Below are 22,754 nucleotides of genomic sequence, written 5' to 3'. Positions count from 1 at the left end.
CTACTCTGGACAGTTCAGACAGGTACGCCCTGACTCCTATTCCTAACCTTAACCCCCCTATCCCTGACCCTAAGACTACTCTGGACAGTTCAGACAGGTACGCCCTGACTCCTATTCCTAACCTTAACCCCCTATCCCTGACCCTAAGGACTACTCTGGACAGTTCAGACAGGTAAGCCCTGACTCCTATCCCTAAGGACTACTCTGGACAGTTCAGACAGGTACGCCCTGACTCCTATTCCTAACCTTAACCCCCCTATCCCTGACCCTAAGGACTACTCTGGACAGTTCAGACAGGTAAGCCCTGACTCCTAACCCTAAGGACTACTCTGGACAGTTCAGACAGGTAAGCCCTGACTCCTAACCCTAAGGACTACTCTGGACAGTTCAGACAGGTAAGCCCTGACTCCTATCCCTAAGGACTACTCTGGACAGTTCAGACAGGTAAGCCCTGACTCCTATCCCTAAGGACTACTCTGGACAGTTCAGACAGGTAGCCCGACCCTACCCTGACTCCCTAAGGACTACTCTGGACAGTTCAGACAGGTAAGCCCTGACTCCTATCCCTAAGGACTACTCTGGACAGTTCAGACAGGTAAGCCCTGACTCCTATCCCTAAGGACTACTCTGGACAGTTCAGACAGGTAAGCCCTGACTCCTATCCCTGAGGACTACTCTGGACAGTTCAGACAGGTAAGCCCTGACCCCTATCCCAAGGACTACTCTGGACAGTTCAGACAGGTAAGCCCTGACTCCTAACCCTAAGGACTACTCTGGACAGTTCAGACAGGTAAGCCCTGACTCCTAACCCTAAGGACTACTCTGGACAGTTCAGACAGGTAAGCCCTGACTCCTATCCCTAAGGACTACTCTGGACAGTTCAGACAGGTAAGCCCTGACTCCTATCCTCTAAGGACTACTCTGGACAGTTCAGACAGGTAAGCCCTGACTCCTATCCCTGACCCTAAGGACTACTCTGGACAGTTCAGACAGGTAAGCCCTGACTCCTATCCCTAAGGACTACTCTGGACAGTTCAGACAGGTAAGCCCTGACTCCTATCCCTAAGGACTACTCTGGACAGTTCAGACAGGTAAGCCCTGACTCCTATCCCTGAGGACTACTCTGGACAGTTCAGACAGGTAAGCCCTGACTCCTATCCCTAAGGACTACTCTGGACAGTTCAGACAGGTAAGCCCTGACTCCTATCCCTAAGGACTACTCTGGACAGTTCAGACAGGTAAGCCCTGACTCCTATCCCTAAGGACTACTCTGGACAGTTCAGACAGGTAAGCCCTGACTCCTGACCCTAAGGACTACTCTGGACAGTTCAGACAGGTACGCCCTGACTCCTATTCCTAACCTTAACCCCCCTATCCCTGACCCTAAGACTACTCTGGACAGTTCAGACAGGTAAGCCCTGACTCCTATTCCTGACCCTAAGGACTACTCTGGACAGTTCAGACAGGTAAGCCCTGACTCCTATCCCTAAGGACTACTCTGGACAGTTCAGACAGGTAAGCCCTGACTCCTATCCCTGAGGACTACTCTGAACAGTTCAGACAGGTAAGCCCTGACTCCTATCCCTGAGGACTACTCTGGACAGTTCAGACAGGTAAGCCCTGACTCCTATCCCTAAGGACTACTCTGGACAGTTCAGACAGGTAAGCCCTGACTCCTATCCCTAAGGACTACTCTGGACAGTTCAGACAGGTACGCCCTGACTCCTAACCCTAAGGACTACTCTGGACAGTTCAGACAGGTACGCCCTGACTCCTATCCCTAAGGACTACTCTGGACAGTTCAGACAGGTAAGCCCTGACTCCTAACCCTAAGGACTACTCTGGACAGTTCAGACAGGTAAGCCCTGACTCCTAACCCTAAGGACTACTCTGGACAGTTCAGACAGGTAAGCCCTGACTCCTATCCCTAAGGACTACTCTGGACAGTTCAGACAGGTAAGCCCTGACTCCTATCCCTAAGGACTACTCTGGACAGTTCAGACAGGTAAGCCCTGACTCCTATCCCTGACCCTAAGGACTACTCTGGACAGTTCAGACAGGTAAGCCCTGACTCCTATCCCTAAGGACTACTCTGGACAGTTCAGACAGGTACGCCCTGACTCCTAACCCTAAGGACTACTCTAGACAGTTCAGACAGGTACGCCCTGACTCCTAACCCTAAGGACTACTCTGGACAGTTCAGACAGGTACGCCCTGACTCCTATCCCTGACCCTAAGGACTACTCTGGACAGTTCAGACAGGTAAGCCCTGACTCCTATCCCTAAGGACTACTCTGGACAGTTCAGACAGGTAAGCCCTGACTCCTATCCCTAAGGACTACTCTGGACAGTTCAGACAGGTAATCCCTGACTCCTATCCCTGAGGACTACTCTGGACAGTTCAGACAGGTAAGCCCTGACTCCTATCCCTAAGGACTACTCTGGACAGTTCAGACAGGTAAGCCCTGACTCCTATCCCTAAGGACTACTCTGGACAGTTCAGACAGGTAAGCCCTGACTCCTATCCCTGACCCTAAGGACTACTCTGGACAGTTCAGACAGGTACGCCCTGACTCCTATCCCTAAGGACTACTCTGGACAGTTCAGACAGGTACGCCCTGACTCCTATCCCTGACCCTAAGGACTACTCTGGACAGTTCAGACAGGTAAGCCCTGACTCCTATCCCTAACCTTAACCCCCCAACCCTAACCTTAACCCCCCTAACCTTCACCCTAAGAACTACTCTGGATGGTTCAGACAGGATTTTTGGGGCTGAACTATCCTCTCTATATATCTCTAACCCGTAGTTACATCCAGACTGTTGGGGCTGAACTATCCTCTCTCTATATCTCTAACCCGTAGTTACATCCAGACTGTTGGGGCTGAACTATCCTCTCTCTATATCTCTAACCCGTAGTTACATCCAGACTGTTGGGGCTGAACTATCCTCTCTATATCTCTAACCCGTAGTTACATCCAGACTGTTGGGGCTGAACTATCCTCTCTATATATCTCTAACCCGTAGTTACATCCAGACTGTTGGGGCTGAACTATCCTCTCTATATATCTCTAACCCGTAGTTACATCCAGACTGTTGGGGCTGAACTATCCTCTCTATATATCTCTAACCCGTAGTTACATCCAGACTGTTGGGGCTGAACTATCCTCTCTATATATCTCTAACCCGTAGTTACATCCAGACTGTTGGGGCTGAACTATCCTCTCTATATCTCTAACCCTTAGTTACATACAGACTGTTGGGGCTGAACTATCCTCTCTATATCTCTAACCCGTAGTTACATCCAGACTGTTGGGGCTGAACTATCCTCTCTATATATCTCTAACCCGTAGTTACATCCAGACTGTTGGGGCTGAACTATCCTCTCTATATCTCTAACCCGTAGTTACATCCAGACTGTTGGGGCTGAACTATCCTCTCTATATATCTCTAACCCGTAGTTACATCCAGACTGTTGGGGCTGAACTATCCTCTCTATATCTCTAACCCGTAGTTACATCCAGACTGTTGGGGCTGAACTATCCTCTCTATATCTCTAACCCGTAGTTACATCCAGACTGTTGGGGCTGAACTATCCTCTCTATATCTCTAACCCGTAGTTACATCCAGACTGTTGGGGCTGAACTATCCTCTCTCTATATCTCTAACCCGTAGTTACATACAGACTGTTGGGGCTGAACTATCCTCTCTATATCTCTAACCCGTAGTTACATCCAGACTGTTGGGGCTGAACTATCCTCTCTCTATATCTCTAACCCGTAGTTACATCCAGACTGTTGGGGCTGAACTATCCTCTCTATATATCTCTAACCCGTAGTTACATCCAGACTGTTGGGGCTGAACTATCCTCTCTATATCTCTAACCCGTAGTTACATCCAGACTGTTGGGGCTGAACTATCCTCTCTATATATCTCTAACCCGTAGTTACATCCAGACTGTTGGGGCTGAACTATCCTCTCTCTATATCTCTAACCCGTAGTTACATACAGACTGTTGGGGCTGAACTATCCTCTCTCTATATCTCTAACCCGTAGTGACATCCAGACTGTTGGGGCTGAACTATCCTCTCTATATATCTCTAACCCGTAGTTACATCCAGACTGTTGGGGCTGAACTATCCTCTCTATATCTCTAACCCGTAGTTACATACAGACTGTTGGGGCTGAACTATCCTCTATATATCTCTAACCCGTAGTTACATCCAGACTGTTGGGGCTGAACTATCCTCTCTCTATATCTCTAACCCGTAGTTACATCCAGACTGTTGGGGCTGAACTATCCTCTCTCTATATCTCTAACCCGTAGTTACATCCAGACTGTTGGGGCTGAACTATCCTCTCTCTATATCTCTAACCCGTAGTTACATCCAGACTGTTGGGGCTGAACTATCCTCTCTCTATATCTCTAACCCGTAGTTACATCCAGACTGTTGGGGCTGAACTATCCTCTCTATATCTCTAACCCGTAGTTACATACAGACTGTTGGGGCTGAACTATCCTCTATATATCTCTAACCCGTAGTTACATCCAGACTGTTGGGGCTGAACTATCCTCTCTCTATATCTCTAACCCGTAGTTACATCCAGACTGTTGGGGCTGAACTATCCTCTCTCTATATCTCTAACCCGTAGTTACATCCAGACTGTTGGGGCTGAACTATCCTCTCTCTATATCTCTAACCCGTAGTTACATACAGACTGTTGGGGCTGAACTATCCTCTCTATATCTCTAACCCGTAGTTACATACAGACTGTTGGGGCTGAACTATCCTCTCTATATCTCTAACGCCGTAGTTACATCCAGACTGTTGGGGCTGAACTATCCTCTCTATATCTCTAACCCGTAGTTACATCCAGACTGTTGGGGCTGAACTATCCTCTCTATATATCTCTAACCCGTAGTTACATCCAGACTGTTGGGGCTGAACTATCCTCTCTATATATCTCTAACCCGTAGTTACATACAGACTGTTGGGGCTGAACTATCCTCTCTATATATCTCTAACCCGTAGTTACATCCAGACTGTTGGGGCTGAACTATCCTCTCTATATATCTCTAACCCGTAGTTACATACAGACTGTTGGGGCTGAACTATCCTCTCTCTATATCTCTAACCCGTAGTTACATCCAGACTGTTGGGGCTGAACTATCCTCTCTATATATCTCTAACCCGTAGTTACATCCAGACTGTTGGGGCTGAACTATCCTCTCTCTATATCTCTAACCCGTAGTTACATCCAGACTGTTGGGGCTGAACTATCCTCTCTATATATCTCTAACCCGTAGTTACATCCAGACTGTTGGGGCTGAACTATCCTCTCTATATCTCTAACCCGTAGTTACATACAGACTGTTGGGGCTGAACTATCCTCTCTATATCTCTAACCCGTAGTTACATCCAGACTGTTGGGGCTGAACTATCCTCTCTATATATCTCTAACCCGTAGTTACATCCAGACTGTTGGGGCTGAACTATCCTCTCTATATATCTCTAACCCGTAGTTACATCCAGACTGTTGGGGCTGAACTATCCTCTCTAACCCGTAGTTACATCCAGACTGTTGGGGCTGAACTATCCTCTCTATCCTCTCTAACCCGTAGTTACATCCAGACTGTTGGGGCTGAACTATCCTCTCTATATATCTCTAACCCGTAGTTACATCCAGACTGTTGGGGCTGAACTATCCTCTCTCTATATCTCTAACCCGTAGTTACATCCAGACTGTTGGGGCTGAACTATCCTCTCTCTATATCTCTAACCCGTAGTTACATCCAGACTGTTGGGGCTGAACTATCCTCTCTATATCTCTAACCCGTAGTTACATCCAGACTGTTGGGGCTGAACTATCCTCTCTATATATCTCTAACCCGTAGTTACATCCAGACTGTTGGGGCTGAACTATCCTCTCTATATATCTCTAACCCGTAGTTACATCCAGACTGTTGGGGCTGAACTATCCTCTCTATATATCTCTAACCCGTAGTTACATCCAGACTGTTGGGGCTGAACTATCCTCTCTATATATCTCTAACCCGTAGTTACATCCAGACTGTTGGGGCTGAACTATCCTCTCTATATCTCTAACCCTTAGTTACATACAGACTGTTGGGGCTGAACTATCCTCTCTATATCTCTAACCCGTAGTTACATCCAGACTGTTGGGGCTGAACTATCCTCTCTATATATCTCTAACCCGTAGTTACATCCAGACTGTTGGGGCTGAACTATCCTCTCTATATCTCTAACCCGTAGTTACATCCAGACTGTTGGGGCTGAACTATCCTCTCTATATATCTCTAACCCGTAGTTACATCCAGACTGTTGGGGCTGAACTATCCTCTCTATATCTCTAACCCGTAGTTACATCCAGACTGTTGGGGCTGAACTATCCTCTCTATATCTCTAACCCGTAGTTACATCCAGACTGTTGGGGCTGAACTATCCTCTCTATATCTCTAACCCGTAGTTACATCCAGACTGTTGGGGCTGAACTATCCTCTCTCTATATCTCTAACCCGTAGTTACATACAGACTGTTGGGGCTGAACTATCCTCTCTATATCTCTAACCCGTAGTTACATCCAGACTGTTGGGGCTGAACTATCCTCTCTCTATATCTCTAACCCGTAGTTACATCCAGACTGTTGGGGCTGAACTATCCTCTCTATATATCTCTAACCCGTAGTTACATCCAGACTGTTGGGGCTGAACTATCCTCTCTATATCTCTAACCCGTAGTTACATCCAGACTGTTGGGGCTGAACTATCCTCTCTATATATCTCTAACCCGTAGTTACATCCAGACTGTTGGGGCTGAACTATCCTCTCTCTATATCTCTAACCCGTAGTTACATACAGACTGTTGGGGCTGAACTATCCTCTCTCTATATCTCTAACCCGTAGTGACATCCAGACTGTTGGGGCTGAACTATCCTCTCTATATATCTCTAACCCGTAGTTACATCCAGACTGTTGGGGCTGAACTATCCTCTCTATATCTCTAACCCGTAGTTACATACAGACTGTTGGGGCTGAACTATCCTCTATATATCTCTAACCCGTAGTTACATCCAGACTGTTGGGGCTGAACTATCCTCTCTCTATATCTCTAACCCGTAGTTACATCCAGACTGTTGGGGCTGAACTATCCTCTCTCTATATCTCTAACCCGTAGTTACATCCAGACTGTTGGGGCTGAACTATCCTCTCTCTATATCTCTAACCCGTAGTTACATCCAGACTGTTGGGGCTGAACTATCCTCTCTCTATATCTCTAACCCGTAGTTACATCCAGACTGTTGGGGCTGAACTATCCTCTCTATATCTCTAACCCGTAGTTACATACAGACTGTTGGGGCTGAACTATCCTCTATATATCTCTAACCCGTAGTTACATCCAGACTGTTGGGGCTGAACTATCCTCTCTCTATATCTCTAACCCGTAGTTACATCCAGACTGTTGGGGCTGAACTATCCTCTCTCTATATCTCTAACCCGTAGTTACATCCAGACTGTTGGGGCTGAACTATCCTCTCTCTATATCTCTAACCCGTAGTTACATACAGACTGTTGGGGCTGAACTATCCTCTCTATATCTCTAACCCGTAGTTACATACAGACTGTTGGGGCTGAACTATCCTCTCTATATCTCTAACGCGTAGTTACATCCAGACTGTTGGGGCTGAACTATCCTCTCTATATCTCTAACCCGTAGTTACATCCAGACTGTTGGGGCTGAACTATCCTCTCTATATATCTCTAACCCGTAGTTACATCCAGACTGTTGGGGCTGAACTATCCTCTCTATATATCTCTAACCCGTAGTTACATACAGACTGTTGGGGCTGAACTATCCTCTCTATATATCTCTAACCCGTAGTTACATCCAGACTGTTGGGGCTGAACTATCCTCTCTATATATCTCTAACCCGTAGTTACATACAGACTGTTGGGGCTGAACTATCCTCTCTCTATATCTCTAACCCGTAGTTACATCCAGACTGTTGGGGCTGAACTATCCTCTCTATATATCTCTAACCCGTAGTTACATCCAGACTGTTGGGGCTGAACTATCCTCTCTCTATATCTCTAACCCGTAGTTACATCCAGACTGTTGGGGCTGAACTATCCTCTCTATATATCTCTAACCCGTAGTTACATCCAGACTGTTGGGGCTGAACTATCCTCTCTATATCTCTAACCCGTAGTTACATACAGACTGTTGGGGCTGAACTATCCTCTCTATATCTCTAACCCGTAGTTACATCCAGACTGTTGGGGCTGAACTATCCTCTCTATATATCTCTAACCCGTAGTTACATCCAGACTGTTGGGGCTGAACTATCCTCTCTATATATCTCTAACCCGTAGTTACATCCAGACTGTTGGGGCTGAACTATCCTCTCTAACCCGTAGTTACATCCAGACTGTTGGGGCTGAACTATCCTCTCTATCCTCTCTAACCCGTAGTTACATCCAGACTGTTGGGGCTGAACTATCCTCTCTATATATCTCTAACCCGTAGTTACATCCAGACTGTTGGGGCTGAACTATCCTCTCTATATATCTCTAACCCGTAGTTACATCCAGACTGTTGGGGCTGAACTATCCTCTCTATATATCTCTAACCCGTAGTTACATCCAGACTGTTGGGGCTGAACTATCCTCTCTCTATATCTCTAACCCGTAGTTACATCCAGACTGTTGGGGCTGAACTATCCTCTCTCTATATCTCTAACCCGTAGTTACATCCAGACTGTTGGGGCTGAACTATCCTCTCTATATCTCTAACCCGTAGTTACATACAGACTGTAAGTGTCAAAAGGCTTTTATTGACAATTACATGAAGTTGATGCAAAGACTCAATATTTACAGTGTCTAACGGGTCTATAGACCCAGTAAGGCTAACAGGCTAATGTTCCTATCCACCCAGTAAGGCTAACAGGCTAATGTTCCTATCCACTCAGTAAGGCTAACAGGCTAATGTTCCTATCCACCCAGTAAGGCTAGCAGGCTAATGTTCCTATCCACTCAGTAAGGCTAACAGGCTAATGTTCCTATCCACTCAGTAAGGCTAACAGGCTAATGTTCCTATCCACCCAGTAAGGCTAGCAGGCTAATGTTCCTATCCACTCAGTAAGGCTAACAGGCTAATGTTCCTATCCACCCAGTAAGGCTAGCAGGCTAATGTTCCTATCCACCCAGTAAGGCTAACAGGCTAATGTTCCTATCCACACAGTAAGGCTAACAGGCTAATGTTCATATCAACCCTGTAATGCTAACAGGCTAATGTTCCTATCCACCCTGTAAGGCTAACAGGCTAATGTTCCTATCCACCCAGTAAGGCTAGCAGGCTAATGTTCCTATCCACCCAGTAAGGCTAACAGGCTAATGTTCCTATCCACCCAGTAAGGCTAACAGGCTAATGTTCCTATCCACCCAGTAAGGCCAGCAGGCTAATGTTCCTATCCACCCAGTAAGGCCAGCAGGCTAATGTTCCTATCCACCCAGTAAGGCCAGCAGGCTAATGTTCCTATCCACCCAGTAAGGCTAACAGGCTAATGTTCCTATCCACCCAGTAAGGCTAACAGGCTAATGTTCCTATCCACCCTGTAAGGCTAACAGGCTAATGTTCCTATCCATCTCTCTCTCTCTAACAGGCTAATGTTCCTATCCACCCTGTAAGGCTAACAGGCTAATGTTCCTATCCACCCAGTAAGGCTAACAGGCTAATGTTCCTATCCACCTAGTAAGGCTAACAGGCTAATGTTCCTATCCACCCAGTAAGGCTAACAGGCTAATGTTCCTATCCACCCAGTAAGGCTAGCAGGCTAATGTTCCTATCCACTCAGTAAGGCTAACAGGCTAATGTTCCTATCCACCCAGTAAGGCTAGCAGGCTAATGTTCCTATCCACCCAGTAAGGCTAACAGGCTAATGTTCCTATCCACACAGTAAGGCTAGCAGGCTAATGTTCATATCAACCCTGTAATGCTAACAGGCTAATGTTCCTATCCACCCTGTAAGGCTAACAGGCTAATGTTCCTATCCACCCAGTAAGGCTAGCAGGCTAATGTTCCTATCCACCCAGTAAGGCTAACAGGCTAATGTTCCTATCCACCCAGTAAGGCTAACAGGCTAATGTTCCTATCCACCCAGTAAGGCCAGCAGGCTAATGTTCCTATCCACCCAGTAAGGCCAGCAGGCTAATGTTCCTATCCACCCAGTAAGGCCAGCAGGCTAATGTTCCTATCCACCCAGTAAGGCTAACAGGCTAATGTTCCTATCCATCTCTCTCTCTCTAACAGGCTAATGTTCCTATCCACCCTGTAAGGCTAACAGGCTAATGTTCCTATCCACCCAGTAAGGCTAACAGGCTAATGTTCCTATCCATCTCTCTCTCTCTAACAGGCTAATGTTCCTATCCACCCAGTAAGGCTAACAGGCTAATGTTCCTATAGACCCAGTAAGGCTAGCAGGCTAATGTTCCTATCCACCCAGTAAGGCTAACAGGCTAATGTTCCTATCCACCCAGTAAGGCTAACAGGCTAATGTTCCTATCCACTCAGTAAGGCTAGCAGGCTAATGTTCCTATCCACCCTGTAAGGCTAACAGGCTAATGTTCCTATAGACCCAGTAAGGCTAACAGGCTAATGTTCCTATAGACACAGTAAGGCTAACAGGCTAATGTTCCTATAGACCCAGTAAGGCTAACAGGCTAATGTTCCTATAGACCCAGTAAGGCTAACAGGCTAATGTTCCTATAGACACAGTAAGGCTAACAGGCTAATGTTCCTATCCACCCAGTAAGGCCAGCAGGCTAATGTTCCTATAGACACAGTAAGGCTAACAGGCTAATGTTCCTATCCACCCAGTAAGGCTAACAGGCTAATGTTCCTATCCACCCAGTAAGGCTAACAGGCTAATGTTCCTATCCACCCAGTAAGGCTAACAGGCTAATGTTCCTATCCATCTCTCTCTCTCTAACAGGCTAATGTTCCTATAGACCCAGTAAGGCCAACAGGCTAATGTTCCTATCCACCCAGTAAGGCCAGCAGGCTAATGTTCCTATCCACCCAGTAAGGCTAACAGGCTAATGTTCCTATAGACCCAGTAAGGCTAACAGGCTAATGTTCCTATCCACCCAGTAAGGCTAACAGGCTAATGTTCCTATCCACCCAGTAAGGCTAACAGGCTAATGTTCCTATAGACCCAGTAAGGCTAACAGGCTAATGTTCCTATCCACCCAGTAAGGCTAACAGGCTAATGTTCCTATCCACCCAGTAAGGCTAACAGGCTAATGTTCCTATCCACCCAGTAAGGCTAACAGGCTAATGTTCCTATAGACCCAGTAAGGCTAACAGGCTAATGTTCCTATCCACCCAGTAAGGCTAACAGGCTAATGTTCCTATCCACCCTGTAAGGCTAACAGGCTAATGTTCCTATAGACCCAGTAAGGCTAACAGGCTAATGTTCCTATCCACCCAGTAAGGCTAACAGGCTAATGTTCCTATCCACCCTGTAAGGCTAACAGGCTAATGTTCCTATCCACCCAGTAAGGCTAACAGGCTAATGTTCCTATAGACCCAGTAAGGCCAGCAGGCTAATGTTCCTATCCATCTCTCTCTCTCTAACAGGCTAATGTTCCTATCCACCCAGTAAGGCTAACAGGCTAATGTTCCTATAGACCCAGTAAGGCTAACAGGCTAATGTTCCTATCCATCTCTCTCTCTCTAACAGGCTAATGTTCCTATCCACCCAGTAAGGCTAACAGGCTAATGTTCCTATCCACCCAGTAAGGCTAACAGGCTAATGTTCCTATAGACCCAGTAAGGCTAACAGGCTAATGTTCCTATCCATCTCTCTCTCTCTAACAGGCTAATGTTCCTATCCACCCAGTAAGGCTAACAGGCTAATGTTCCTATCCACCCAGTAAGGCTAACAGGCTAATGTTCCTATCCATCTCTCTCTCTCTAACAGGCTAATGTTCCTATCCACCCAGTAAGGCTAACAGGCTAATGTTCCTATCCACCCAGTAAGGCTAACAGGCTAATGTTCCTATCCACCCAGTAAGGCTAACAGGCTAATGTTCCTATCCACCCAGTAAGGCTAACAGGCTAATGTTCCTATCCACCCAGTAAGGCTAACAGGCTAATGTTCCTATCCATCTCTCTCTCTAACAGGCTAATGTTCCTATCCACCCAGTAAGGCTAGCAGGCTAATGTTCCTATCCACCCAGTAAGGCTAACAGGCTAATGTTCCTATCCACCCAGTAAGGCTAACAGGCTAATGTTCCTATCCACCCAGTAAGGCTAACAGGCTAATGTTCCTATCCACCCAGTAAGGCTAACAGGCTAATGTTCCTATCCACCCAGTAAGGCCAGCAGACTAATGTTCCTATCCACTCAGTAAGGCCAGCAGGCTAATGTTCCTATCCACCCAGTAAGGCTAACAGGCTAATGTTCCTATCCATCTCTCTCTCTCTAACAGGCTAATGTTCCTATCCATCTCTCTCTCTCTAACAGGCTAATGTTCCTATCCACCCAGTAAGGCCAGCAGGCTAATGTTCCTATCCACCCAGTAAGGCTAACAGGCTAATGTTCCTATCCATCTCTCTCTCTCTAACAGGCTAATGTTCCTATCCATCTCTCTCTCTAACAGGCTAATGTTCCTATCCACCCAGTAAGGCTAACAGGCTAATGTTCCTATCCACCCAGTAAGGCTAACAGGCTAATGTTCCTATCCACCTAGTAAGGCTAACAGGCTAATGTTCCTATCCACCCAGTAAGGCTAACAGGCTAATGTTCCTATCCACCCTGTAAGGCTAACAGGCTAATGTTCCTATAGACCCAGTAAGGCTAACAGGCTAATGTTCCTATCCACCCAGTAAGGCTAACAGGCTAATGTTCCTATCCACCCAGTAAGGCTAACAGGCTAATGTTCCTATCCACCCAGTAAGGCTAACAGGCTAATGTTCCTATCCATCTCTCTCTCTCTAACAGGCTAATGTTCCTATCCACCCAGTAAGGCTAACAGGCTAATGTTCCTATCCACCCAGTAGGGCTAACAGGCTAATGTTCCTATCCACCCAGTAAGGCTAACAGGCTAATGTTCCTATCCACCCAGTAAGGCTAACAGGCTAATGTTCCTATCCACCCAGTAAGGCTAACAGGCTAATGTTCCTATCCACCCAGTAAGGCTAACAGGCTAATGTTCCTATCCATCTCTCTTTCTAACAGGCTAATGTTCCTATCCACCCAGTAAGGCTAACAGGCTAATGTTCCTATCCACCCAGTAAGGCTAACAGGCTAATGTTCCTATCCACCCAGTAAGGCTAACAGGCTAATGTTCCTATCCACCCAGTAATGCCAACAGGCTAATGTTCCTATCCACCCAGTAAGGCCAACAGGCTAATGTTCCTATCCACCCAGTAAGGCTAACAGGCTAATGTTCCTATCCACCCAGTAAGGCTAGCAGGCTAATGTTCCTATCCATCTCTCTCTCTCTAACAGGCTAATGTTCCTATCCACCCTGTAAGGCTAACAGGCTAATGTTCCTATCCACCCAGTAAGGCTAACAGGCTAATGTTCCTATCCACCCAGTAAGGCTAACAGGCTAATGTTCCTATCCACCCAGTAAGGCTAACAGGCTAATGTTCCTATCCACCCAGTAAGGCTAACAGGCTAATGTTCCTATCCACCCAGTAAGGCTAACAGGCTAATGTTCCTATAGACCCAGTAAGGCTAACAGGCTAATGTTCCTATCCACCCAGTAAGGCTAGCAGGCTAATGTTCCTATCCACCCAGTAAGGCTAACAGGCTAATGTTCCTATCCACCCAGTAAGGCTAGCAGACTAATGTTCCTATCCACCCAGTAAGGCTAACAGGCTAATGTTCCTATCCACCCAGTAAGGCTAGCAGGCTAATGTTCCTATCCATCTCTCTCTCTCTAACAGGCTAATGTTCCTATCCACCCAGTAAGGCTAGCAGGCTAATGTTCCTATCCACCCAGTAAGGCTAACAGGCTAATGTTCCTATCCATCTCTCTCTCTCTAACAGGCTAATGTTCCTATCCACCCAGTAAGGCTAGCAGGCTAATGTTCCTATCCACCCAGTAAGGCTAACAGGCTAATGTTCCTATCCACCCAGTAAGGCTAGCAGGCTAATGTTCCTATCCACCCAGTAAGGCTAACAGGCTAATGTTCCTATCCACCCTGTAAGGCTAGCAGGCTAATGTCCCTATCCATCTCTCTCTTACTAACAGGCTAATGTTCCTATCCATCTCTCTCTCTCTAACAGGCTAATGTTCCTATCCACCCAGTAAGGCTAACAGGCTAATGTTCCTATCCACCCAGTAAGGCCAGCAGGCTAATGTTCCTTTCCACCCTGTAAGGCTAACAGGCTAATGTTCCTATCCACCCAGTAAGGCTAACAGGCTAATGTTCCTATCCATCTCTCTCTCTCTCTAACAGGCTAATGTTCCTATCCACCCAGTAAGGCTAACAGGCTAATGTTCCTATCCATCTCTCTCTCTCTAACAGGCTAATGTTCCTATCCACCCAGTAAGGCTAACAGGCTAATGTTCCTATCCACCCAGTAAGGCTAACAGGCTAATGTTCCTATCCACCCTGTAAGGCTAACAGGCTAATGTTCCTATCCATCTCTCTCTCTCTCTAACAGGCTAATGTTCCTATCCACCCAGTAAGGCTAACAGGCTAATGTTCCTATCCACCCTGTAAGGCTAACAGGCTAATGTTCCTATCCACCCAGTAAGGCTAACAGGCTAATGTTCCTATCCACTCAGTAAGGCTAACAGGCTAATGTTCCTATCCATCTCTCTCTCTCTAACAGGCTAATGTTCCTATCCACCCAGTAAGGCTAACAGGCTAATGTTCCTATCCACCCAGTAAGGCTAACAGGCTAATGTTCCTATCCACCCAGTAAGGCTAGCAGGCTAATGTTCCTATCCATCTCTCTCTCTAACAGGCTAATGTTCCTATCCACCCTGTAAGGCTAACAGGCTAATGTTCCTATCCACCCAGTAAGGCTAACAGGCTAATGTTCCTATCCACCCAGTAAGGCTAACAGGCTAATGTTCCTATCCACCCAGTAAGGCTAACAGGCTAATGTTCCTATCCACCCAGTAAGGCTAGCAGGCTAATGTTCCTATCCATCTCTCTCTCTCTAACAGGCTAATGTTCCTATCCACCCTGTAAGGCTAACAGGCTAATGTTCCTATCCACCCTGTAAGGCTAACAGGCTAATGTTCCTATAGACCCAGTAAGGCTAACAGGCTAATGTTCCTATCCATCTCTCTCTCTCTAACAGGCTAATGTTCCTATCCATCTCTCTCTCTCTAACAGGCTAATGTTCCTATAGACCCAGTAAGGCTAACAGGCTAATGTTCCTATCCATCTCTCTCTCTCTAACAGGCTAATGTTCCTATCCATCTCTCTCTCTCTAACAGGCTAATGTTCCTATAGACCCAGTAAGGCTAGCAGGCTAATGTTCCTATCCATCTCTCTCTCTCTAACAGGCTAATGTTCCTATCCATCTCTCTCTCTCTAACAGGCTAATGTTCCTATCCACCCTGTAAGGCTAACAGGCTAATGTTCCTATCCACCCAGTAAGGCTAACAGGCTAATGTTCCTATCCACCCAGTAAGGCTAACAGGCTAATGTTCCTATCCACCCAGTAAGGCTAACAGGCTAATGTTCCTATCCACCCAGTAAGGCTAACAGGCTAATGTTCCTATCCACCCTGTAAGGCTAACAGGCTAATGTTCCCATCCATCTCTCTCTCTCTAACAGGCTAATGTTCCTATCCACCCAGTAAGGCTAACAGGCTAATGTTCCTATCCACCCAGTAAGGCTAACAGGCTAATGTTCCTATCCACCCAGTAAGGCTAACAGGCTAATGTTCCTATCCATCTCTCTCTCTCTAACAGGCTAATGTTCCTATCCACCCAGTAAGGCTAACAGGCTAATGTTCCTATCCACCCAGTAAGGCTAACAGGCTAATGTTCCTATCCATCTCTCTCTCTCTAACAGGCTAATGTTCCTATCGACCCAGTAAGGCTAACAGGCTAATGTTCCTATCCACCCAGTAAGGCTAACAGGCTAATGTTCCTATCCACCCAGTAAGGCTAACAGGCTAATGTTCCTATCCACCCAGTAAGGCTAACAGGCTAATGTTCCTATCCATCTCTCTCTTTCTAACAGGCTAATGTTCCTATCCATCTCTCTCTCTCTAACAGGCTAATGTTCCTATCGACCCAGTAAGGCTAACAGGCTAATGTTCCTATCCACCCAGTAAGGCTAACAGGCTAATGTTCCTATCCACCCAGTAAGGCCAGCAGGCTAATGTTCCTATCCACCCAGTAATGCTAACAGGCTAATGTTCCTATCCACCCAGTAAGGCCAACAGGCTAATGTTCCTATCCACCCAGTAAGGCTAACAGGCTAATGTTCCTATCCATCTCTCTCTCTCTAACAGGCTAATGTTCCTATCCACCCTGTAAGGCTAACAGGCTAATGTTCCTATCCACCCAGTAAGGCTAGCAGGCTAATGTTCCTATCCACCCAGTAAGGCTAACAGGCTAATGTTCCTATCCATCTCTCTCTCTCTAACAGGCTAATGTTCCTATCCACCCAGTAAGGCTAGCAGGCTAATGTTCCTATCCACCCAGTAAGGCTAGCAGGCTAATGTTCCTATCCACCCTGTAAGGCTAACAGGCTAATGTTCCTATCCACCCAGTAAGGCTAACAGGCTAATGTTCCTATAGACCCAGTAAGGCTAACAGGCTAATGTTCCTATCCACCCAGTAAGGCTAACAGGCTAATGTTCCTATCCACCCAGTAAGGCTAACAGGCTAATGTTCCTATCCACCCTGTAAGGCTAACAGGCTAATGTTCCTATCCATCTCTCTCTCTCTAACAGGCTAATGTTCCTATCCACCCTGTAAGGCTAACAGGCTAATGTTCCTATCCACCCTGTAAGGCTAACAGGCTAATGTTCCTATCCACCCAGTAAGGCTAACAGGCTAATGTTCCTATCCATCTCTCTCTCTCTAACAGGCTAATGTTCCTATCCACCCAGTAAGGCTAACAGGCTAATGTTCCTATCCATCTCTCTCTCTCTAACAGGCTAATGTTCCTATCCACCCAGTAAGGCTAACAGGCTAATGTTCCTATCCATCTCTCTCTCTCTAACAGGCTAATGTTCCTATAGACCCAGTAAGGCTAACAGGCTAATGTTCCTATCCACCCTGTAAGGCTAACAGGCTAATGTTCCTATCCACCCAGTAAGGCTAACAGGCTAATGTTCCTATCCATCTCTCTCTCTAACAGGCTAATGTTCCTATCCACCCAGTAAGGCTAACAGGCTAATGTTCCCATCCATCTCTCTCTCTCTAACAGGGTCTGATGTCTGCCGTTTTGTACCACCGCAGCTGTAAGACTCTGTTAGGGGACAATTTTGTTGGCGTCTTCAACGAGCTGCTGGTTTTACTTCCTGACACGGTTAAACAGCAGGAGCTTCTGTCGGCCCACGTAGACGACCAGGCCACGGAGAGACCGAGAGGCGGCGGGGCCAGGAAGGACAAGAAGAAGAGTGCCTCCCAGTCCAGCGCTGTCTCTAATGCAGCCGCGCTGGACTGCCAGGTATGCCCCACCTGCTGCCAAGTGTTGGACCCTAAAGACTTCAACTCCCATAAGACCTTGCACTTGGGCTTGCCCTCCCTGCAGGCCATCAGCCGTATCATCAGTTAGCCCCCCCGGGGGCGTTTCCACGGTGACCACGGCCGGAGAGGACGTTGGGTAGTGTATTTGAGTGGCGAGGCTGGGGCCAGCAGGAGGTTGAACTGATATTCTGGTTGCCAGATATTGACCTGACTCCCGGTGTGATTCCCGGGCTGGACCTGGACCCGACCCTGGAAATGCCCTACAAGTACCACATGTTGTGTATTAATAATAATAATAATAATAATAATAATAAGAATGATTCTATATATTTAATTTTTCTCTCTCTCTCTCCTCCCTCCTCCTCCTCTCTCTCTTCTGATCACATTTCCGTGAGGTTGATACATTGGTTCTTCTATCAGGTTTGATGACTGAGGAAAGAGTGTTTTATTAAGTCAGACCCGTCTACTCCTCCCTCGGAGACAGTCAGGTCCTCTACTCCTCCCTCGGAGACAGTCAGACCCTCTACTCCTCCCTCGGAGACAGTCAGACCCTCTACTCCTCCCTCGGAGACAGTCAGGCCCTCTACTCCTCCCTCGGAGACAGTCAGGTCCTCTACTCCTCCCTCGGAGACAGTCAGACCCTCTACTCCTCCCTCGGAGACAGTCAGACCCTCTACTCCTCCCTCGGAGACAGTCAGGTCCCTCTACTCCTCCCTCGGAGACAGTCAGACCCTCTACTCCTCCCTCGGAGACAGTCAGGCCCTCTACTCCTCCCTCGGAGACAGTCAGACCCCTCTACTCCTCCCTCGGAGACAGTCAGGTCCTCTACTCCTCCCTCGGAGACAGTCAGGTCCTCTACTCCTCCCTCGGAGACAGTCAGGTCCTCTACTCCTCCCTCGGAGACAGTCAGACCCCTCTACTCCTCCCTCGGAGACAGTCAGACCCTCTACTCCTCCCTCGGAGACAGTCAGACCCTCTACTCCTCCCTCGGAGACAGTCAGACCCTCTACTCCTCCCTCGGAGACAGTCAGACCCTCTACTCCTCCCTCGGAGACAGTCAGACCCCTCTACTCCTCCCTCGGAGACAGTCAGGTCCTCTACTCCTCCCTCGGAGACAGTCAGGTCCTCTACTCCTCCCTCGGAGACAGTCAGGTCCTCTACTCCTCCCTCGGAGACAGTCAGGTCCTCTACTCCTCCCTCGGAGACAGTCAGACCCTCTACTCCTCCCTCGGAGACAGTCAGACCCTCTACTCCTCCCCTCGGAGACAGTCAGGTCCTCTACTCCTCCCTCGGAGACAGTCAGACCCTCTACTCCTCCCTCGGAGACAGTCAGGCCCTCTACTCCTCCCTCGGAGACAGTCAGATCCTCTACTCCTCCCTCGGAGACAGTCAGGCCCCTCTACTCCTCCCTCGGAGACAGTCAGACCCTCTACTCCTCCCTCGGAGACAGTCAGACCCTCTACTCCTCCCTCGGAGACAGTCAGGACCCTCTACTCCTCCCTCGGAGACAGTCAGGTCCCTCTACTCCTCCCTCGGAGACAGTCAGGTCCCTCTACTCCTCCCTCGGAGACAGTCAGACCCCTCTACTCCTCCCTCGGAGACAGTCAGACCCTCTACTCCTCCCTCGGAGACAGTCAGACCCTCTACTCCTCCCCTCGGAGACAGTCAGACCCTCTACTCCTCCCTCGGAGACAGTCAGGTCCTCTACTCCTCCCTCGGAGACAGTCAGACCCTCTACTCCTCCCTCGGAGACAGTCAGACCCCTCTACTCCTCCCTCGGAGACAGTCAGACCCTCTACTCCTCCCTCGGAGACAGTCAGACCCTCTACTCCTCCCTCGGGAGACAGTCAGACCCTCTACTCCTCCCTCGGAGACAGTCAGACCCTCTACTCCTCCCTCGGAGACAGTCAGGCCCTCTACTCCTCCCTCGGAGACAGTCAGGCCCTCTACTCCTCCCTCGGAGACAGTCAGGTCCTCTACTCCTCCCTCGGAGACAGTCAGGCCCTCTACTCCTCCCTCGAGACAGTCAGGGCCCCCTCTACTCCTCCCTCGGAGACAGTCAGACCCTCTACTCCTCCCTCGGAGACAGTCAGACCCTCTACTCCTCCCTCGGAGACAGTCAGACCCTCTACTCCTCCCTCGGAGACAGTCAGACCCTCTACTCCTCCCTCGGAGACAGTCAGACCCTCTACTCCTCCCTCGGAGACAGTCAGACCCTCTACTCCTCCCTCGGAGACAGTCAGGCCCCTCTACTCCTCCCTCGGAGACAGTCAGGCCCTCTACTCCTCCCTCGGAGACAGTCAGGTCCTCTACTCCTCCCTCGGAGACAGTCAGGTCCTCTACTCCTCCCTCGAGACAGTCAGGCCCCTCTACTCCTCCCTCTACTCCTCCCTCTGGAGACAGTCAGGTCCTCTACTCCTCCCTCTACTCCTCCCTCGGAGACAGTCAGACCCTCTACTCCTCCCCTCGGAGACAGTCAGATCCCTCTACTCCTCCCTCGGAGACAGTCAGACCCTCTACTCCTCCCTCGGAGACAGTCAGGCCCCTCTACTCCTCCCCTCGGAGACAGTCAGGCCCTCTACTCCTCCCCTCGGAGACAGTCAGACCCTCTACTCCTCCCTCGGAGACAGTCAGGCCCTCTACTCCTCCCTCTACTCCTCCCTCGAGACAGTCAGGTCCTCTACTCCTCCCTCGGAGACAGTCAGGTCCTCTACTCCTCCCTCGGAGACAGTCAGACCCTCTACTCCTCCCTCGGAGACAGTCAGACCCTCTACTCCTCCCTCGGAGACAGTCAGACCCTCTACTCCTCCCTCGGAGACAGTCAGACCCTCTACTCCTCCCTCGGAGACAGTCAGACCCTCTACTCCTCCCTCGGAGACAGTCAGGCCCCCTCTACTCCTCCCTCGGAGACAGTCAGGCCCTCCAGTCCTCCCCTCGGAGACAGTCAGACCCCTCTACTCCTCCCTCGGAGACAGTCAGACCCTCTACTCCTCCCTCGGAGACAGTCAGACCCTCTACTCCTCCCTCGGAGACAGTCAGACCCTCTACTCCTCCCCTCGGAGACAGTCAGACCCTCTACTCCTCCCTCGGAGACAGTCAGGTCCTCTACTCCTCCCTCGGAGACAGTCAGACCCTCTACTCCTCCCTCGGAGACAGTCAGACCCTCTACTCCTCCCTCGGAGACAGTCAGACCCTCTACTCCTCCCTCGGAGACAGTCAGACCCTCTACTCCTCCCTCGGAGACAGTCAGACCCTCTACTCCTCCCTCGGAGACAGTCAGACCCTCTACTCCTCCCTCGGAGACAGTCAGACCCTCTACTCCTCCCTCGGAGACAGTCAGACCCTCTACTCCTCCCTCGGAGACAGTCAGACCCTCTACTCCTCCCTCGGAGACAGTCAGACCCTCTACTCCTCCCTCGGAGACAGTCAGACCCTCTTCTACTCAGCTCCCTCAGGGTGGTAAAGGAACCTGGTTAAAAGGTAGATGTTCTCTCAGGGCTGGAAGGTAATCAGATAGTTGGAGTCTGGAGGGAGTCTGACTGTTTAGGACGGAGTCTGGGGGGAGTCTGGAGGGAGTCTGGAGGGAGTCTGGAGGGAGTCAGACTGTTTAGGACGGGAGTCTGGAGGAGTCTGGAGGAGTCTGGAGGGGAGTCTGGAGGGAGTCTGGGGGAGTCTGACTGTTTAGGACGGGAGTCTGGAGGAGTCTGGAGGGAGTCTGGAGGAGTCTGGAGGGGAGTCTGGAGGGAGTCTGGGGGAGTCTGGAGGAGTCTGACTGTTTAGGACGTGAGTCTGGAGGAGTCTGGAGGGAGTCTGACTGTTTAACAACCAGTCTGTCAACCCCCCCCCCAACAACAACATTCTAAAACCAGAATATTTCTGTTTGCCCTAATTTGATTAAACATCTATCTTGCTTTGGTCCGTTCTGTTTGTCCTTGTGCGAGTGTCGAGGAGAGTTACTGCTCTCTCCGTTCTTTATATCTGAAAGGTGTTGCTGTGCTTTTATTTCTGCCAAGCGAAACCTAGTCATGATTGGGATGATAATGTATATTATAAAAAGTCCCGCCAACCTCTCAGTATGAACATTTTTTATTAATTTATTTTTATTTCACTTTTATTTAACCAGGTTAGGCTAGTTGAGAACAAGTCCTTTTATTTAACCAGGTTAGGCTAGTTGAGAACAAGTCCTTTATTTAACCTGGTTAGGCTAGTTGAGAACAAGTCCTTTATTTAACCTGGTTATGCTAGTAGAGAACAAGTCCTTTATTTAACCAGGTAGGCTAGTTGAGAACAAGTCCTTTATTTAACCAGGTAGGCTAGTGGAGAACAAGTCCTTTATTTAACCAGGTAGGCTAGTTGAGAACAAGTCCTTTATTTAACCAGGTGGGCCAGTTGAGAACAAGTCCTTTATTTAACCAGGTAGGCTAGTTGAGAACAAGTCCTTTATTTAACCAGGTAGGCTAGTTGAGAACAAGTCCTTTATTTAACCAGGTAGGCTAGTGGAGAACAAGTCCTTTATTTAACCAGGTTAGGCTAGTTGAGAACAAGTCCTTTATTTAACCAGGTGGGCTAGTTGAGAACAAGTCCTTTATTTAACCAGGTAGGCTAGTTGAGAACAAGTCCTTTATTTAACCAGGTAGGCTAGTGGAGAACAAGTCCTTTATTTAACCAGGTAGGCTAGTTGAGAACAAGTCCTTTATTTAACCAGGTAGGCTAGTTGAGAACAAGTCCTTTATTTAACCAGGTAGGCCAGTTGAGAACAAGTCCTTTATTTAACCAGGTGGGCCAGTTGAGAACAAGTCCTTTATTTAACCAGGTAGGTTAGTTGAGAACAAGTTCTCATTTACAATTGCGACCTGTGCCAAGATAAAGCAAAGCAGTTCGACAACATACAACAACACAGAGTTAACACATGGAGTAAAACAACACATACAGTCAATATACAGTAGAAAAATAAGTCTATATACAATGTGAGTGCAAATGAGGTGGGTTAAAGGAGTTAAGGCAATAAATAGGCCATAGTGGCAAAGTAAATACAATATAGCAAGTAAAACACTG

General features: G+C 48.3%; 1 pseudogene; it reads left to right on the top strand.

The window, feature by feature from the left end:
* Positions 1-18,017, top strand: part of LOC123724009 (E3 ubiquitin-protein ligase ZNF598-like) — a 66,526-nt pseudogene extending 48,509 nt beyond the window's left edge.
* Positions 18,018-22,754: the final 4,737 nt, after the last annotated feature.

The sequence above is a fragment of the Salmo salar genome, unplaced genomic scaffold, assembly GCF_905237065.1.
Source record: "Salmo salar unplaced genomic scaffold, Ssal_v3.1, whole genome shotgun sequence".
In the NCBI taxonomy this organism is placed as follows: Eukaryota; Metazoa; Chordata; class Actinopteri; order Salmoniformes; family Salmonidae; genus Salmo; species Salmo salar.
The sequence above is the reverse complement of the archived record's forward strand: the minus strand, read 5'-3'. Positions and strand labels throughout refer to the sequence as shown.